We start from the raw sequence: 20808 nt of genomic DNA on the forward strand, positions 1-20808 counted from the left end.
TCAATTTTATTAACTACTTCTAACTAACTAGCACATGATGACTGTGGGTCGAAATGATGCTAACTTAAACTAGAGACCTAAGCCTTGTCCAGACCAGTAGATTCTCTCAGCACGTGGTGTGAGTCTGTGCTGGGCCGGATGAGTTCTTGTTACACTGAGAGGCAGCACCCAGAATGAGCAGGAACCATGGTGCCCTCTGCCTTTATAGTGTGTGTATTCTAACTGGTGATTGGCTGTGGTGTTTGTGCATGTTGATTGGTCCCTATGTGTGTCCATCAATTTGTGTCTGCACCATGATATACTGGTGTATATTATGACATCCCCCCTTTTATAAAAAAATGTTGATATAGGCATGCGATAATAAATAGTGTGGGTGTGTGGAGAATGTACCTAGCTATGTGTGAGGTGCAAAGACATATGTACAAAGCTATATACAGGGAACAAGACTATTTACACAGGAAGGTGCCTGGTGCAGATGACTACCATGAACTGGAACAACCAACAAATCTATTTACAAATCACTGGAGAACGAATGCAACAATGAAGGATATATTTGTAGAAACATTTCAGAAAGTCCACATGTGTACAGAGTTCATAAGTTCAGTCTCTGAGGTGGGCAACGAACTCTGGTTGACCGCCTCAAGGGTGGGGCAATGGCTGGCGCATCAGGAGCCGGGAGGGCTGCAGCACAGTCAGGGGCAGGCAGAGTGACCGGAAGCACCACACAGTCCACGGTGGGATCAGTAGAAGAGCTGGTCGGGGGATCCCGTGACGACTCTGGAACCAGGCGAAGAGCACACCGGTTGCGGCGCTGAATGGATCCATCCGGTAAGCGGACCAGGAAGGAGTGGGGGGCCACCTGCCTTAGAACAACCGCAGGCGCAGACCAGCCACCATCCGGGAGGTGGATACGAACCTTGTCGTGTGGATGGATGTCGGGACGGTCAGAAGCCCGTGAGTCGTAGGAAGTTTTCTGCTGGAGTTGAGACATGTGCATGCGGTGGAGCACAGGGACATAATCGAGGTTGGGAGCAAGAATTGATGGCACCGTCGTCCTGAGGGTGTGGTTCATTAGCAGCTGAGCAGGCGACAGGCCAGTGGAGAGCGTGGCGGAGCGATAGGCTAACAGAGCAAGATGGAAATCTGAGCCGGCGTCGGTGGCCTTGCTGAGTAGCCACTTAACTATGTGGACCCCCTTTTCCGCCTTCCCATTGCATTGGGGTATAGGGGACTGGACGTGACGTGCTCGAAGTTGTAGTGTCGGGCGAAGCCGGCCCATTCCTGACTCGTGAAACAGGGGCCATTGTCTGACATGACCGTCAGCGGAATGCCATGTCGGGCAAACGTCTCCTTACAAGCCCTGATCACAGCCGAGGATGTGAGGTCGTGCAGCCTGATGACCTCCGGGTAACTGGAGAAGTAGTCGATGATGATGACATAGTCCCTGCCCAATGCATGTGAAAAGTCGATGCCCACTTTGGTCCAAGGCGATGTGACGAGCTCATGGGGCATCAGGGTCTCCCGTGGTTGGGCGGGCTGAAAACGCTGGCAGGTAGAGCAGTTGAGCACCACATTGGCGATGTCATCGTCAATGCTCGGCCAGTAGACGGCTTCTCTGGCTCTGCGGCGGAATGTCTCGATTCCTAAATGGCCTTCGAGAAGTTGCTCCAACACTAGCTGCCGCATGCTTTGTGGGATGACGATGCGATCCAATTTCAGGTGCACCCCGTCGACAACCGCCAGGTCATCACGGACGTTGTAAAATTGCGGGCATTGGCCCTTGAGCCACCCGTCTGACATTAGATGCATCACCTGCTGCAGAAGTGGATCAGCCGCTGTCTCGCGGCAAATTTGCATCAGTCGTGCATCCGAAGCTGGCAAATGGGAGGCTGCAAGCTTAACTTGAGCATCTATTTGGCAGACAAAGCCGTCGTGATCACACGGAGTTGTGATCGACCTTGAGAGAGCATCGGCAACGGCAAGGTCCTTGCCAGGGGTATAGACCAGTTGAAAGTCATACCTGCGCAGCTTGAGTAGGATAATATTTACAAGCGGGTGGTGGTCGGTTTCAACCGTGAACTGCGGAAGTCCATAGACGTAGTCGTGGAACTTCACAACTCCAGTGAGAAGGCCGAGACACTCTTTCTCAATTTGCGCATAGCGCTGCTCTGTGGGGATCATCGCCCGCGATGCATACGCAACGGGGGCCCATGACGAGGCCTCGTCTCGTTGCAGGAGCACGGCCCCAATCCTCAACTGACTGGCATCAGTAGAGATTTTTGTCTCATTGGTCGGGTCGATAAAGGCCAACACTGGGGCCGTGGAAAGCTTGGCCTTCAGCTCCTGCCATTCACGCTTGTGAGCAGGGAGCTATCGGAAATCTGTGGTTTTGTGAATCAGGTCTCTGAGGGCCGTGGTGTGTGAGGCGAGATTCGGGATGAACTTCCCGAGGAAATTCACCATGCCCAGGAACCGGAGGACAGCTTTCTTGTCCTCGGGTGTCTTCATGGACGTGATTGCTGCAATCTTGTCCTCGTACGGACACACCCCCTGGTGGGAGATGTGATCCCCCAGAAACTTGATACTTGACTGGCCGAAGGAGCATTTGGCCCTATTGAGGCGGAGGCCATGTTCCTGGATGCGCCTGAAAACGCGCTTAAGGCGGGCAATGTGTTCCTGCGGGGTGGTTGACCAGTTAATAATGTCGTCGACATATACCCGGATGCCGTCAATCCCCTCCATCATCTGCTCCATGATCCGATGGAAAACTTCGGACGCAGAAATGATGCCGAATGGCATCCGGTTGTAGCAGAACCTGCCAAAGGGTGTGTTGACTGTACACAGCTTCCTGCTTGACTCAACTAGTTGGATCTGCCAGAAACCCTTCGAGGCATCCAGTTTTGAGAAGAGTTTGGCATGGGCCATCACGGACGTGAGCTCCTCACGTTTCGGAATCGGGTAGTGCTCCCGCATGATATTCTGATTCAGGTCTTTAAGATCAATACAGATCCGCAGCTCGCCAGACGGTTTCTTGAGGCAGACCATGGAGCTTACCCAGTCTGTGGGTTCCGTGACCCTAGAGACCCTTGGTCCTGGAGGTCCTGGAGCTGTTGCTTGAGGCGGTCCTTAAAGGGCGCTGGGGCTCTGCGAGGTGCGTGAACGACAGGCGTGGCGTTGGGCTTGAGTAAGATTTTTTATGTGTACGGGAGCGTGCCAATGCCTTCGAAGATATCATGGTATTGCTGGATGATAGAGTCGAGTTGCGCCCTGAAGTCTGTGTCAGAGGAGGCAGACACATCGCTTGAAGAGAGAGAGTGTACTCTCTGCACTAAGTGGAGCAGCTTGCATGCCTGCGCAGCAAGCAAGGAGGCTTTTGAGGCGGCAACAATCTCAAACGGGAGAATGGCTGTGTGAGCACGATGTGTCACCTCAAGGCGGCAGGAGACGCTGGCGGCGATGGCATTGCCATTGTAGTCCAGCAATTTGCAGGCAGATGGCAGAACAGCAGGCTGGACGCAGAGTTTGCGAAAATCAGATGGCGCAATGAGATTGGCAGAAGCGCCAGTGTCCAGGTGGAACCTGACAGGGGACCGGTTGACCGTAAGGGTGGCACACCACTCATCATTCTGGTCGATGCTGTGGACGGGTTTGGTGCCACGCTTGGGGGACATCCTGTTCGTGGTAACGACGCCAATTTGGAACGGGACCTGTGGGTCATCGCAGGCACAGTCGGAAGCAAGGTCTGGAGTAAGTTCATTGATGGCAGGCTGGAGAGCCCTGACGTCTCTGTGGGGCTGGGTGGACCTCCTAAAAACAGCAGGCAGGGAGGATCTGCACATTGTAGCGTAGTGGCCTCGTTTGCCACACTACAGGCAGCATCGGGACTTCGCGGACATTGCTGCTTTATGTGGGCGGAGCCGCAGTTGCTGCACGCCGGAGCGTCAGGACGTTCGTCGCACCACCAAGCATGCGTGGGGTGATCCAGCGAGGCGCGCACCTGCGCGAAGCAGTCCGTGACTTCAGTACGCTCGCCGTGTGTAAGCACGGGACTCCGCGAAAAGTGGGCAAAATGGCCGCCATCGTTCGGATCCAGAGACTGAAAAGAGTTAATCATTTGGACCCGTTCTGCCTCGTAAGGGGCTTGCCGCACCGTTTCAGCGGCCTGGATGCAGGAGTAGCGCGTGGAGGCATGTTCATGAAGTCCACAGATCTCAATGGCCGTGGAGAGAGTGAGCTGCTTTACTTTTAGTAGCTGCTGGCGCAGGGGCTCAGATTGAACACCAAAAACAATCTGGTCACAGAGCATGGAGTCAGAGGTGGACCCGTAGTTGCAGGACTGCGCAAGGACGCGGAGGTGGGTAATGAAGGACTGGAAAGGCTCGTCCTTACCCTGAATTCGCTGCTGAAACATTTATCTCTCGAAGCTCTCGTTAACCTCGACCTCGCAGTGGCTGTCGAACTTTAGAATGACGGTCTTGAACTTCGATTTGTCCTCCCCCTCATCGAAGGTGAGAGAGTTGAAAATGTGCAGAGCGTGGTCACCGGCTGTGAAGAGGAAGAGAGCAATCTTCCGTGCATCCGAGGCAGCTGCCAGGTCCCTGGCCTCGAGGTACAGCTGGAAGCGCTGTTTAAAAGGTTTCCAGTTGGAGCCCAGATTCCCGGCAATGCGGAGAGGAGGCGGCGGGCGAATGGAGTCCATTCTGTAGGATGGCGCGAGACTGGTGGAAGGCAGATCACTGAAGGGTAGGTCTCAGAAGTGCGAGCATCCCTCAACACCTGGTACCATGAAGTGTTGGCTAGTGTAGACCTGAGAGATGAACAGACACTTCCAACACTGATGAAGGTTCAACTCAATTTTATTAACTAACTTCTAACTAACTAACACACGATGACTGTGAGTCTAAATGATGCTAACTTAAACTAGAGACCTAAGCCTTGTCCAAACCAGTTGATTCTGTCAGCACGTGTTGTAAGTCTGTGCTGGGCTGGATGAGTTCTTGTTACACTCAGAGGCAGCATCCAGAATGAGCGGGAACCGTGGTGCCCTTTGCCTTTATAGTGTGTGTATTCTAACTGGTGATTGGCTGCTGTGTTTGTACATGTTGATTGGTTCCTGTGTGTGTCCATCAGTGTGTGTCTGCACCATGATATACTGGTGTATATTATGACAAAGGTGACGGTTGCCCTGAACTTTTATGCCTCTGGCTCGTTCCTGGGCTCGAGCAGGAACCTGTGTGAGATCTCACAAGCGTCTGCGCTCAGGTGCATCCGCAGTGTTATGGTGCCTGGGCATCAGTCTACATCACCGTCAACCTGCAAAAGGCCCAAGAAGATGCCTGAGCATTAGGATTTGCTGCCATCGCTTGCATGCCCCATGTCCAGGGGGCAATCAAGGCATTTTGCCCTTTGAACACTGGCTTGACATGGGTGCCTTTCATCAATAGAAAGGGTTTCCACTCCATGAATGTGCAGTTGGTGTGTGACCACCAGCTGCACATCATGTACGTCTGCACCCGATATCCAGGTAGCACGCACGGCTTACATCCTGGTGCACTCATCGGTTCTCAGCACTTTGGAGGCGCTCCCTTGGGTGATACGTTGGCTTGGGCAGCATGGTAGCACAGTGGTTAGCACAGTTGATTCACACTGTTGATTCCCGGCTTCACTGGGACCTGACTTGCTGGGGTCAGGAATCGCGTTCAGAACGATTGGAAGGCCTGGGCCTGGTGGCGCCCAGCCAACTTTCGGGTGTCACGGGTGACGACGTGTTAGCCGATTCTGCCCACTGCTCATGAGATGCGTCAGTGTCAGGTGGGGTGGGGGGGGGGGGGGGGGGGGGGGGGTGGGGGGGGGGGGGGGAGAGGAAGGATTCGGAAGGGCTGAGGTGATCCTGCAGGATACACTGGTATGGGCCCCATCACTTCCTCCTCCTTTGGGGTACTCGCTACCCCCAGGTTACTCTATGGGCCAGTTGGTAGACCGGAGTGAGCTCCGGATGCTCCACCATCACCTGTCCCTACCAGTCCTGAAGGCCGTCCTCGTCTGAGCCAAGGTCTCGATGCCTTCAGCCATGGCAAACTGAGACTAGATCATGTCCCTGAGCGAGTGAGAAAGGTCCTTCACTGCCTCGGCCATGTTCCTTTGGGATTGTGTTATGTCCCTCTTGTCTGTGTCATGTCTCTCTGTGACTGGCTAATGTTAGTCAGCCCACGGCCAATGTTCTCGATGCCCTCAGCCATGATCCTATGTGAATGAGCCAAGCTTTGGATCGCTGCAGCAATGTCTATGTGCACCTGGGATATGTCCACTCTCCTGTCCTGCGCCTCAGCCACGGACAGCACAGTGTGCCCCAAACCTTGGACATCCTGATCCTGACACATGGCTCTGACATCTTGTCCATGGCCTTCCAGTACAGACGCCACCCTTTCAGTGTTGGTCTATGTGCCAAGCATTGCCGGCAACATCTCCTGCACCTGAAGGCGTTTGGACTCCTCCAACTGTACTTGCAGGTGCTAATACCGCCTTCTGTACATTCTGACTCTACTTTTGTATCTGCAACAGAGATGGGATCACCTTTTCCAGAAACGCAATATCTGTTCCCTGGGATTGGACAGCCCTCCGACTGTCCGCTACCTTGGAAGTCCTTGCCTCAACCTGATGTGCTGCAGCATGTTTATGATGCTCACCAGAGGGTGACCCAGGAGCCTACCCACCAAGGTAATCATCTCTGCGATGGTGCAGGTGAAAGCAGTGGTGAGACGTTGGTGTCCTATGATCTGAGGGTCTGGATGGAGGGGCAGTGACCCCAGACAGCCCGGCCTCGTCTGATGGTGATCCTGCAAGACAAAAGACATGGGTGAGATCTTGGGAAGGACTGGTCTGTGGGAGAGGGGTGACTCACTTGCAATAGGGGCATCTTCATTGCATTGGACTCTCATTTGTTTGGCACATGCCGACCTCCATAGCAGCCACAGCCCATTCTCGGCCTCCCCCACAGGTTATGGGGCCCTTTCCTCAGAGGGGTATGGACCTGAATATCTGGGATGCCCCCTTCTGTCCTCTGGCGCTCCTGGTGATTATGGGCCGCTTTATTCTTGAGGTCACAGAAAGGACTTAGTGAGACGCTGGGACAGGGGTTTTATGGGTGGCATGTGGGTGCAAGGCTCCTGGCCAAAGAGGGCAATACATGTGTTGGGGTTTCATGGAGGGTGGGTTGTAAGGAAGATGCAGGCAGTTGGGGTGTTGTTGGCCTCTAGGAGATTGGGGCAGATGTGAGAAGTGAGGGATGGGAGTGATGCCAAGGACATCGAGTTACTCTAAGGAGGTTGATTATCATCTTCCAATATTGCCTGGTGAGGCAGGCAGAACTCACAGCCTCTGCCACCTCATCCCAGGCATTGCTCAGTATGGCAGTCTCCACCCCACCCTGGGGAAGAGGGTGTTCCTCCTCTCCTCAATAGCATCCAACATTTGGTTAATCTCCAACTCCAGGAACCTTGGTTCTGGTCTTTTAGCAGCCTCCTCCTGGCTGGAATGACTGTCTGAGCTGAGTGGAGCTTTTCAAAGCTGCTCCAGCAGTCAGGCTCTGATGGATTCCTGACCCCAGCAACTCAGACATCAGTGGGGTCGGGAATCAGTCGGGCTGCACATGGGCTGTGTGCTGGCCATTTGCATCACCTGAATTTCTTCTGACCAGTGCTCCCAGCAGGAGTGCACAATGCCCGTGATTCTACACTGGTGACAGTGATTCTACACTGGTGGCAGCCCAAGGAAATAACATGTATCTGCAAAAAGCCGACTCCACAGGGTGGATAACATCACAGAGAAAGAAATAGTATAACTGTAGAACACTAACTAAGGAGGGAGAGAGACAGCCAACATCAGAATTGCAGCAAGTTTCAGACTTAATCTTCCAAGAGAAACAGCTGTTTTCTGCTTTCACTGAACCTGAAGACTGTCCCAGATGTGGCCACCATAACCGGGTTATGGTAATTATTTGTTGGATGTATCTCATAAAGTTACTTAATATTGGATGTTGTTTGGGAAAAGAGTTCAGGCACCTTAGATAGTTGGGGACCAAGAGATAATTTAATGCAAAATTATGTATAGATAGTCATCAGTCGACTTAAATGTCAAAGTGTGGTAAAGTCCATTGTGTCTTGTGTCTTTATCTTTCTTTCAAGTTAAGAAATATTGGGCGCGATTCTCCCAAAACGGGAGAATATCGTTAAGCCCGCTTGCCGGAGTTAGCGCCGGCTGACGCGTCATATGACGTCAGCCGCGCATGCGCGGATTGGAAGACTCCAACCCGCGCATGCGCAGATGACGTCATCGCGTATTTGCGCGAAACCCGCGCATGCGCGGGCCGGGTTGCCCCTCAGCCGCCCTGCGAATGGATACTGCGGGGCGGCGGAAGGAGAAAGAGTGCGCGGGCATCGGGCCCGCTGCCCGCGATCGGTGCCCACCGATCGCGGGCCCATGGCACCCTTGGCATGGCCGTGGTACTGCCGTGGTACTGCCGTGCCAATCGGTGCCATGGTGCCATGGTTATGAAAAGCGAGTTTGTGACGCCGTTTTTACGAACGGCCAGACCAGGTGTGTTTGCCGTTCGTAAAAACGGCGTAAAGGGCTGGGACTTCGGCCCATCGAACAGCTGTGAATCGCTGCCGGCCGTAAAAAAACGGCGGCAGCGATTCGGGTCGGGAGTTGGGCGGGGGGTGGGGGAGAATAGCGGGAGGGCGGGAAAAATGTCAGGAAGGCCCTCCCGCTATTCTCCGACCCGTCGTGGGGGTCGGAGAATTTCGCCCATTCTTTATTAATTCTTCACACAACGACTGGACTATTCATCACTGGGTTGTACCTCATTCCTCACATTATACCAACAAAAAAGCACACACACCACTATGAACAGGTGTTCCACATTACCCTTTTGGGTTTTTGGATACCCTCACATTTAACATCAGCGGGGTTCGTAACACTGCACAATATTCAGCCCCATTCGCGACTCCTCAGATACTGAAGTACTCCATGTCCAAATGCAGGAAGATCTGGACAATATTCAGGCTTGGGCTGATGTGGCGCCAACAATTGCACACAAAAGACTCGATACGGTACAAGAGAGTCTTTATTACAGTGAGATGCTATTCCTTCGGCTGCAGCTGTAGAATGGCATCTCAGGAAAACTTATGAATATTTATACTGCTCCCTGTGGGCGGAGCTAGCCGGCAGGGGCTTACCGGAAAACCTGTAATACAGGTACTGTCACACATCCCCTAATGCACACACATATATACAGTGGTAGAGATCACCACAGCTGACAAGCAGCAAATAACAGTCACCCCGCACAAGTTCCAGGCAATGACCATTCCAACAAGAGAGAAGCTAACCATTGTCCCTTGCCATTCAATGATATTATCATTGCTGAATCCCCCCACTATCAACATCCTGGGGGTTACCATTGGCCAGAAACTGAACTGAACTAGCTATTTAAATACTGGTCAGAGGCTAGGAATCCTGCGGCGAGCAACTCGCCTTCTAACTCCCCAAAGCCTGTTCACCGTCTACAAAGCTCAAGTCTGGAGTGTAATGGAATACTCTCCACTTGCCTGGATGAGTGCAGCTCCAACAACACTCAAGCTTGACATCATCCAGGACAAAGCAGCCCACCCATTCACCACCTTAAAAAATCACTCCCTCCATCACCGAAGCACAGTGGCAGCCGTGTGTACCATCTCCAAGATTCACTGCAGAAACTCACCAAGGTTCCTTAGACAGCACCTTCCCGCACATACATGGGAACACCACCAATTGGAGGTTCCCCTCCAAGCCACTCACCATCGTGACTTGGAAATATATCGCCTTTCCTTCGCTGTCGCTGGGTCAAAATCCTGGAACTCCCTCCCTAACTGCACAGTAGATGTATCTACATCATATGAGCTGCAATGGTTCAAGAAGCCTGCTCAGTACCTTATCAAGGGCAACTAGGCATGGACAACAAATGCTGGCCTAGCCAGTGACCCCACATCCTGTGAACAAATTTTAAAACTCCACCCGCCTCTCTGAGCTGTTGCTCTGAGAAGGGGAATGAACTACCCCCAATTAACAGTGAGCTGGTTGAATCCTCAGTCTCTAGCTTTCCCTTTTAGCCATAGTATTTATATGGCTGGTCCAGTCCAATTTCTGACCCATGACAAGCCCCAAGATGTTAGTGGGTGTCTGTTACATGATTGTAAGTTGCTGCATATTATGACAGCAACCCAAAAGACATCACCTGATGAGGATGAATTGGATGAAAGTAAGGGGGAAGTAGAGGAGGGTGAGCACAACACACTGAAACCAGAGAGACCAAGGAGGAGATCAAAGTGAGATTCCAGTAATCTGCTCATTCCCCTCCCTTAGACCATATCCCTGTGTTAACAGTGTTTCTCAGCATTCCTTCAATAATACTATTATTATGGCTTCATTTAAAAACATTGAAACAATTCAGACACCAATTTGATGTGAATGATGCAATGACAACCCAGACTTTGTTGTGGTGGAGACACTGCAGAGCAATTTTGGAAAAAGCGATAAATGTGATTAATTTACACAAAATTTACATAAATACTCTAGTTGCTTTAGACTAGTAGAGAGCCACAAATCATTTGCAGTGAAATTAGTACTTTTATTGCAGCATTATTTCTTTAAATCCACAGCCCATGTAATTCCATCCATTCTAGACCATTTCTCTCATGCCACAGCCAACCCATTCCTTTCATTCCATCCATATTGTCCCCATCCCATGCCATATTTTACACATCTTCCTCTGCCATTCCCATTCTGCCATTTCATACCACCCCTTGCCCCCCCCCCCCCCCCCCCCCCCATGCCTCCTCCCTCCCATGCCATCTCTCTTTCCTCCCTTTCATGTTGGATCCTTTCCCAAAGCTGAATGCCCAACCTTCCCATTGTGATCCAAAATCCCACCTCCCCCATCAATCCCTCCGGCTCTCCTTGCTGGGCTGTTGTTGGGCTCCCCTTACCTCTCGCTGTTGTTTATCTCCACTGATTAACCCCCCCCCCCTCCCCAACTGCCCCACTGCCCTCCCCCCACCACAACACCAACCATTGGCAGGCACGGGTACATCACACACTCCAGTCCACCATGTCCCTCATCATGCTCCAGCCTCAGCCCGCCACATCACCGACCAATCAGAGAAGTACAGACAGACAAAAACTGCCTGTTGTTATCATGGATTCATCTGTCAGATAGGTGGCAGTTTTATTACAGCACGGCACTCCTGAGGGCTGCACTTCTTCAGATCAAGGGCTGGTGATGCTCATCCCATGAGCCTCCAGATGCCTGGGCCTGGTGATGTCTGGTTGCTGAAAGTTATGAGCTCGGTGCCTGGAAGGAATCGGGTTGGAGGAGATGGCTGTGAACTCCTTCCGTCTGTATACTTAACTCCTGTAATTCTGTGCCCTATTGTTCTGTACTTCAATTAGGTAAGTATCTGTTCCTGGTGCTAGGCTAACCGCAAATCAAAAGCCCTCAGTGCAGCTGAACCCTGATTCCTTTTATCCAATTCTTTAATCTTAATTTTATCCCAGTGATTTACAGATTTTCACTGGTGTTTGGAGATTATGATACAAAAACTTTAAGAACTCAACTATACAACAAAACACACCGAGTGATGATAACATGTACACTTGGGCTGGTGATTCATCTGTCCCCCTGATTTAGGGATTGATAGAATCATCGAATTCCTACCGTGCAGAAGGAGGCCATTCGACCCATCAAGTCTGCACTGATCCTTTGAAAGAGCACCCTATCCAGCCCCACTCCCTGCCCTATCAGGCACCAAGAGCCACCTCCACCTATAAAACGGCACTCTGTATTCCTTTGGCCTCAAGCTCAGCTTGGCTGTACAGGAAGGGATCAGGGTGCCATTTTTAAATGATTCCCTAATCTCGGGACCCCCTACAGGGGCCTCCCGACTCCCCCAACGCCCCAATTTACCAGTTAGAAGGTCTTTGAGCCCATTCCCTCACCCCACCTTATAAGGGCAGGGCAACACTGGGTTCAATCCATGGCAGTGCCAACATGACACTCAGGTACCTTGGTACTGTCAGCCTGGCACCTGTCAGTGCCCCTGTCAGCCTGGAAGTGCCATCTGGGTACCCTGCCAGGCTGGCAGAGGGCGTGCCAGGGTACAACCTTGCCCAGAGCCTGACCACCCTGGGGCTTCCAATGGCCTTTTAGCCCCCCCCCCCCCCCCAAGTGCCAATACGACTTGTCGACGTTCATGTAGACCATTGCTAAACAACACCATGGCGAGGTCTCCCAGGCACGGGGCCTTGGAGAATCTGTCGACAACATATTTAACTGCTCACTTAAATATGTAACTCTGGATTACGCCCAACGAGATCCAGATCACGGTGTCTCGCAAGATCTCGAGCTTACACGTGAAACTGGACCCGGGCCTTCGGGAGGCCATATTCGGGGTGTCGGACCAGTTGGAAACGGGTGCAGGGGCAGATGTTGTAACCTTCGCCTCGTTGATCGCCCGAAGGCGGATCCTGTTAGGGAGGAGATCAACCTCTCCACCCTGTGCCCTGGCGTGGCGGGAGTACCTGCTGGAATTCTTGACACTTGAAAAGGTCAAATTTGAACTGAGGGGAAGGAAGGAGGTGTTCTACAATTCATGGGCATCATTCATTATGCACTTTCGAGAATTGGATTACATGAACATTAGATGCGGGGGCGGCTGGGAGGGTGGGGGGGGGGGGACTGTATGTGTTAATGGCGACTGTGGGTGATTCTTTTTTGTTATTTGTTTATGTTAACATGCGGGCTGATGTTTGGGGTTTGGTGGGAGGATGGGATCATTGTTATTGATATGGGATTGACATTACATTCATTACTGATTATTGTTTATTGTTGGGTGTAAATTTGGGAGAAAATGTGAAAAAGAAGAATAAAAAATATTTTTAAAAAAAGATCCCGAGCCTAGCAATTCCCACCCGAGGCCTCTTGAAAGATTATTTATTTAATTTACAGTACCCAATTCATTTTTTCCAATTAAGGGGCAGTTTAGCATAGCCAATCCACCTACCCTGCACATCTTTGGGTTGTGGGGGCGAAACCCACGCAAACACGGGGAGAATGTGTAAACTCCACACGGACAGTGACCCAGAGCCGGGATCGAACCTGGGACCTCGGTGCCGTGAGGCAGCAGTGCTAACCACTGTGCCACTGTGCTGCTCCACTCTTGAAAGATTTAACAGCCTCGCCATGACACCCAGTCAGGTGTGATGAGGCCGTACGATCGTGCCGAGGAGGAAGTTCTTCACTCAGAGGGTAGTGAACCTATGGAATTCTCTACCACAGAAGGCTGTGGAGGCCGAGCCACTGAATGGATTTAAGACAGAAATAGATAGATTTCTAGTCACTAAAGCATCAAGGAGTATGGGGAGAGTACAGGAGCATGGTATTAAGTTAGAGGATCAACCATGATCAAATTGAATGGCGGAGCAGGTTCAATGGGCTACTCCTATCTTTTAAGTTTCTCTAATTGTGTAATGGTCATGGCTTTGGACTCGTCATCCCAGGGCCAGGCTAAACCTTTGGGTTTAGTCCCCACGGCAGCTGGCAAAATTTTAATTCAATTAATAAATCTGGAATTGGAAAGCTAGTCTCAGTAATGGTGACCATGTCAACTATCACTGACTGTTGAAAAAACTCATCTAGTTCACCAATGCCCTTTAGGGAAGGGAATCTGCTGTCCTTACCTGGTCTGGCCGACATGTGACTCCAGACCCACAACAATGTGGTTGACTCTTAACTGCCCCTCTGAACTGACCTTGCAAGACACTCAGTTCAAAGGCAATTAGGGATGGGCAGCAAAAGCTGGGCTCGCCTGGGATACCTATGTTCTATAGAACTGAAACTATCAATCTATCCTGGGTTTGCCAAATGTATTCCTGGGGGTTTCATCACATGATACAGCAGAGGAGACTTTGGGGGGGGGAGGGGGGGACATGATCGAGATGTATAGCTTGAGCTTGAGAAACTCGGCATCACCACCAGCAGCAACCAAGCCTCCCCCGGTACCACAGTAGAAAACAATGCAGGGAAATCTATTGTCAACTTGTCAGACTACACCCTTTAACCAGACGTAATCGAAGTCCTCAGCAGAGGGCTCAATTTCTGCACCACCACCAAAATGGACCCCATCAGTCTCGCGGCAGACACAGAGGAATTCATCAGGCGAATGAGGCTCCGGGAATTTTTCCACAGACCCCAAGAGGCTAACAGCGAACCCAAGGAGACGACCAATGAACCGGAACAGCAGACCGCGAGATCTGCGGTGCAGCAACAGAAAAGGAAAGAGTCCAATTGGACCCCTCCGGAAGGCCGCTGCCCTAGACTCAACATGTATGCTCAAGCCGTCAGGAGTCATGTCAATGCCAGATTCATCAGTCGCATTCACAAGACAGCCCCGAACGTCACCCAAGCACAACGCAACTCATTCCGCGCTCTCAAGACCAACCGCAACATCGTCATCAAACCAGCAGACAAAGGAGGGGCCACCGTCATACTGAACAGAACAGACTACTGCAAAGAAGTATACCGACAACTCAACAACCAGGAACACTACAGACAGTTACCCGCAGATCCAACCAAGGAACACACCCGCCAACTCAACAGACTGATCAAGACCTTGGATCCAGATCTTCAGAGCACCTTATGTGCTCTCATCCCACGTAATCCCCGCATTGGAGATCTCTACTACCTCCCGAAAATACACAAGGCCAACACACCAGGCCGTCCTATCGTTTCAGGCAATGGGACCCTGTGTGAGAACATCTCTGGCCACATCGAGGGCATCTTGAAACCCATCGTACAAGGTACACCCAGCTTCTGTCGCGACACGACGGACTTCCTACAGAAACTCAGCACCCATGGACCAATTGAACCAGGAACATTCCTCGTCACAATGGATGTCTTGGCATTCTACACCAGCATCCCCCATGACGACGGCATTGCTGCAACGGCCTCAGTCCTCAACCCCGACAACTGCCAATCTCCAGACGCAATTCTGCAACTCATCCGCTTCATTCTAGATCACAACGTCTTCACCTTCGACAACAAATTCTTCATCCAGACACACAGAACAGCCATGGGGACCAATTTCGCACCTCAATATGCCAACATCTTCATGCACAAGTTTGAACAAGACTTCCTCACCGCACAGGACCTTCAACCGACGTTATACACCAGATACATCGATGACATTTTTTTCCTTTGGACCCACAGCGAAGAATCACTGAAACGACTACATGATGACTACATCAATAAATTCCATCCCACCATCAGACTCACCATGGACTACTCTCCAAAATCAGTTGCATTCTTGGACACACTCATCTTCATCAAGGACGGTCACCTCAACACGTCTCTTTACCGCAAGCCCACGGATAACCTCACGATGCTCCACTTCTCCAGCTTTCACCCGAAACACATTAAAGAAGCCATCCCCTATGGACAAGCCCTCCGTATACACAGGATCTACTCAGATGAGGAGGAGCGTAACAGACATCTATAGATGCTGAAAGATGCTCTTGTATGAATGGGATATGCGCTCGACTCATCGATCGACAGTTCCAACGCGCCACAGCAAAAAACCGCACCAACCTCCTCAGAAGACAAACATGGGACACAACTGACAGAGTACCCTTCGTTGTCCAGTACTTTCCTGGGGTGGAGAAACTACGACATATTCTTCGCAGCCTTCAACACATCATCAATGAAGATGAACATCTTGCCAAGGTCATCCCCACACACCCACTACTTGCCTTCAAACAACCGCGCAACCTCAAACAAACCATTGTTTGCAGCAAATTACCCAGCCTTCAGAACAGCGACCACGACACCACACAACCCTGCCAGGGCAATCTCTGCAAGAAATGCCAGATCATCGACATGGATACCACCATTACACGTGGAAACACCACCCACCAGGTACGCGGCACATACTCGTGCGACTCGACCAATGTAGTCTACCTCATACGCTGCAGGAAAAGATGTCCCGAAGCGTGGTACATTGGCGAGACCATGCAGACACTGCAACAACGAATGAACGGGCATCGTGCGACAATCACCAGGCAGGAATGTTCCCTTCCAGTCGGGGAACACTTCAGCAGTCAAGGGCATTCAGCCTCTGATCTCCGGGTAAGCGTTCTCCAAGGCGGTCTTCAGGACACGCGACAACGCAGAATTGCCGAGCAAAAACTTATAGCTAAGTTCCGCACGCATGAGTACAGCCTCAACCGGGATCTTGGATTCATGTTGCATTACATCCACCCCCCACCATCTGGCCTGGATTTGCAAAATCCTACCAACTGTCCTGCCTTGAGACAATTCACACCTCTTTAACCTGGGATTACCCCCTATCTCTGGATCTGTAATGATTTGATTACCTGCAAATGCTCCTATTCCGAGCATTGTCTTGCATCTCTGACTTTGTCTATATAAATGTTTCTGGAGATGGACTTCCGGTCAGCAAGCGGAGCGGTCGCAAGGTGAGGGGCTCCCGTAGCGGTGGAGAACAGGGAAGGGAAGGGAAAGGACGCGCACACCCCCCCCCCCCCCCCCCCACAAAACAAACCGGTCACCGAGGGATCCTCGGCGGCGGCAGCGGCAGCGGAAGAGGCCCAAGCGGCGGCGGCAGCAGCGGCGGGAGGGGCCCCGGCGGCGGCGGCAGTGGCGGCAACAGCGGCGGGAGGGGCCCCGGCGGCGGCGGCAGCGGCGGCAGCAGCAGGAGCAGCGGCAGGAGAGGCCCGGGCGGCGGCAGAGCGGAGCGGCGTCTACATTCCCCCCCCCCGGGGCCGGAGCGGAGCAGCGTCCAGACCCGCCCCCCCCCCCCCAAGGAGCGGAGCGGCGTCCATACCCCCCCCCCCCCAAAGGAGCGGAGCGGAGCGGAGCGGCGTCCATACCCCCCCCCCCCCCCCCAAGGAGCGGAGCGGAGCGGAGCGGAGCGGAGTGGCGTCCATACCCCCCCCCCCCCAAGGAGCGGAGCGGCGTCCATACCCCCCCCCCCCAAGGAGCGGAGCGGCGTCCATACCCCCCCCGCCCAAGGAGCGGAGCGGAGCGGCGTCCATACCCCCCCCCCCCAAAGGAGCGGAGCGGCGTCCATAACCCCCCCCCCAAGGACCGGAGCGGAGTCTACCCTCCCCCCCTCCCCCAAGAGCCGGAGCGGAGCGGCGTCCATACACCCCCCCCCCAAGGGCCGGAGCGGAGTCCACCCCCCCCCCCAAGGGCCGGAGCGGCGTCTACCCCCCCCCAAGGGCCGGAGCGGCGTCTACCCCCCCCCCCCCCCAAGGGCCGGAGCGGAGTCTACCCCCCCCCAAGGAGCGGAGCGGAGCGGCGTCCATACCCCCCCCCCCCAAGGGCCGGAGCGGCGTCTACCCCCCCCCAGGGCCGGAGCGGCGTCTACCCCCCCCCCCCCCCCCCCCAGGGCCGGAGCGGAGTCTCCCCCCCCCCCAAACAGGCCCGGAGCGGAGTCTCCCCCCCCCCCCCCCAAACAGGCCCGGAGCGGGGTCTCCCCCCCCCCCCCCCCCCAGCAGGCCTGGAGCGGAGTCTCCACATACACCCCCCCCCCCCAAAAAAAAACCGGCAGCAGCCACCACGTGGCAAGAACAAAGGACTGGACAGACTCCTCTCACTCTCTCTCTCTCCTGCGTGAGAGAGGTAGGGGAAAAGTGAGGGGGGGGGAGAAAAAAAAAGGACTTTTATTTTAAAAAAAGTACACTGTTAAAGAAAAAGGGGGAGGGATATATATTATTTTCTCTTTCTCTACACCCACTCCCATCAAAGCAAGCCCACCTGAGGGGAGTTGCATAAAAGGAGGTGGGAGAAAATAATTACTAAACAAATAAATAAAATAAAAATCGGGCATCGAAAAAGGGGGAACAGAAAAACAAGGGGAGAAGAAAAGATGAAAGGGAAGGGGGAGAAAAAAACGCCAGAAGGGAGCCAAGGGAAAGGGGGCACCAAAAGCAGGCGGGACAAAAGGCAAGCCAGCTCACGCGAGCGGATTAGCACACGAAGCAGCGGGACGGATGTACCGCCGCATCAAAAAGAGCCGGACAGACAGGTGCCCTCTCCCCTGGGGTTAGAGGGGGGCGTGAATCGGAAGGAAGCCGTTACTGAGGTGGTGAGGGAGCAGCTGCAGGCAATCAAGGTAGAGGTGAAAGCAGACGCAGAGGCCGCAGCACAGGCAGCAGTGGCCAGGGCCATGTCAGGGGTGCAGCAGGCTCTGACCAGATTGGAGGAGAAAGTGGAAGCTCAAGGGAAGAAACTGGAAGCTCAAGGGGGGAAACTGGAAGCCCATGAGGCAACCATTAAGGAGCTAGAGAAAGCAGCGACAGACATGAGCGACCGGGTCATGGCCCTAGAAAGGGAAGTGGCGAGTCTGGGCGCAACGCAGGGGAGCCTGAAGGGCAGGGTAGACAACCAAGAAAACAGCTCGAGAAGGCAAAATGTCAGGATAGTGGGCCTGCCAGAGGGGACCGAGGGTAGAAACCCCACAAAATACGTGGCTGCAATGCTGGGCAACTTAGTGGGCAGGAAAGCTTTCCCCACCCCACCGGATCTGGACAGAGCACATCGGTCGCTGCGCCCGAAGCCCAAGGAAGGGGATCAACCGAGAGCAGTCATAGCCAAACTGCACCGGTACCGGGATAGGGAGGCAATCCTGCGCTGGGCCAAGGAAAATAGAGCCAGCAAATGGGACGGGCACACCATCCGAATATATGAAAACCTTGGAGTGGATATATCTAAGAAACGGGCTGAGTTTAACAGAGCGAAAGCGGCTCTCTACAGGAACAAAGTGCGTTTTGGTATGCTGTACCCAGCGAAGCTCTGGGTCACATACCAAAACAAGGAATATTTCTTTACAGCCCCTGCTGAGGCGAATAGATTCGTCGAGGAGCACGGGCTGGAAGAACAGCAGGGGAAGTAGGGACGAGGGGCCCCTGGCAAGGAGCAACGACACGCCAATGGGTAGGATGGGGGAAGAGCAGGCAGAAAACCGTAGAGGCCAGGTAGAGGAGAAGCGAGACAACAACCTCCGAGAGGGGAGCCACCGTAATAGCAGGAAAGCTAGCGCCGGGGGCACGCAACAAAGCAGGGCCGCTGCGCACCCCCAACAGGGGGGAAGGCGCCAGGCAGGGGAGGGGGGAGATCACCCACCAAAGTCGGGAGAGCAAACGGGGACAGGAATAGGGTATAGAGGAGCAAAGGAGGGGTATACAGGGGAGGAGGGTAGAGGGAGAGACCAGGGGGGGGCACACAGGGAGGGGAAAGGTAGGGTCAAAGGGTCAAACGAGGCCAGAAAAGGAACAGGGCTACAAAGTACCACAACCAAGGGCTCGGAACAAGGAACCGCTGCAAGCACCCACCCAGTACGGTCTGTGGGCAAAGGGGCCCCCCAGAGTGCAGGGGACTACCCGCGTGGCGGACACACAGTGGACGGCCATGGCGGGTGCCCCCAAGACAAGGGGAAACCCCGGAGCGCAGAGACCCGAACGCATGGGGAGAGCAGTGGTAGCGGCCATCCTGGACGGCCCCCTAACAAAGGGAAACCCCAGAGGGCAGGGGCTCGTCCACCAGACAAACATGGTTAATCCCACAGGAACGAGGGGGCAGAAGCCCCCCACCAGGATAATCACCTGGAACGTAAGGGGACTTAACGGCCCAGTGAAGAGATCCAGAGTCCTCACCCACCTCAGAAATATGAGGGCCGACATAGTCTTCCTCCAAGAGACGCATCTGAGGGAGCAGGACCAACTGCGGGTAAGAAAGGGCTGGGTGGGACAAACCTACCATTCCTGCTATGGGACAAGGGCCAGGGGGGTGGCGATACTGATCGGCAAGAGGACAATGTTTAGGGCGACAAAGACGGTTACAGACCCAGGGGGGCGATATGTCATGGTCAGCGGGGCCCTGGATGGGGCGCCGGTAGTCCTAGTCAACGTGTACGCGCCCAACTGGGACGACACGAGCTTCATCCAAAAGACCATGGCAGAAATCCCGGACATAGCGACGCATCGACTAATCATGGGGGGGGACTTCAACTGTGTACAGGACCCAAAGACGGACAGATCAAACCCCAAAACGGGGAAAACCTCAAACATGGCAAGGGAACTCGGTCACTTTATGGAGCAGATGGGAGCTGTGGACCCCTGGAGGTTCGCCCACCCGGGGGAGAAAGAATTCTCCTTCTTCTCCCCAGTACACAACGTGTTCTCCAGAATTGACTTCTTTGTGGTGGGGAAAACGGTGCTTCCAGGGATAGACAAGGTGGAATACTCCGCAATTGTGATATCAGACCACGCCCCACACTACATGGACGTGCGGCTGGAGACGGGAAGGGCCCAGCGCCCCACATGGAGGTTGGACGGTGCCTTACTAGCTGACAAGGCCTTCAGCGAAAGGATAGCGCGGGCCATAGCGGAGTACACAGAGAACAACCAAAATGGGGAGGTATCATCCTCCACGTTCTGGGAAGCGCTTAAGGCCGTAATAAGAGGGGAAATCATTGCCTTCAAAGCGCAAAGAGATAGGGAGGAAAGGGTGGCTGGGCAGAAGCTGGTCGACTCCATACTGGAGGTAGACCATAAATACTCCGAGGCCCCGACCGTAGAGCTCCTGGCGGAGAGAAAAGAATTACAAAGGAACTTTGACCTGCTCTCCACCAGGAAAGCAGTACACCAACTCCGCCAGGCACGCGGGGCCCTGTACGAACACGGAGACAAAGCCAGCCG

This window comes from Scyliorhinus canicula, chromosome 2 (assembly GCF_902713615.1).
Source record: "Scyliorhinus canicula chromosome 2, sScyCan1.1, whole genome shotgun sequence".
NCBI classification, from domain to species: domain Eukaryota; kingdom Metazoa; phylum Chordata; class Chondrichthyes; order Carcharhiniformes; family Scyliorhinidae; genus Scyliorhinus; species Scyliorhinus canicula.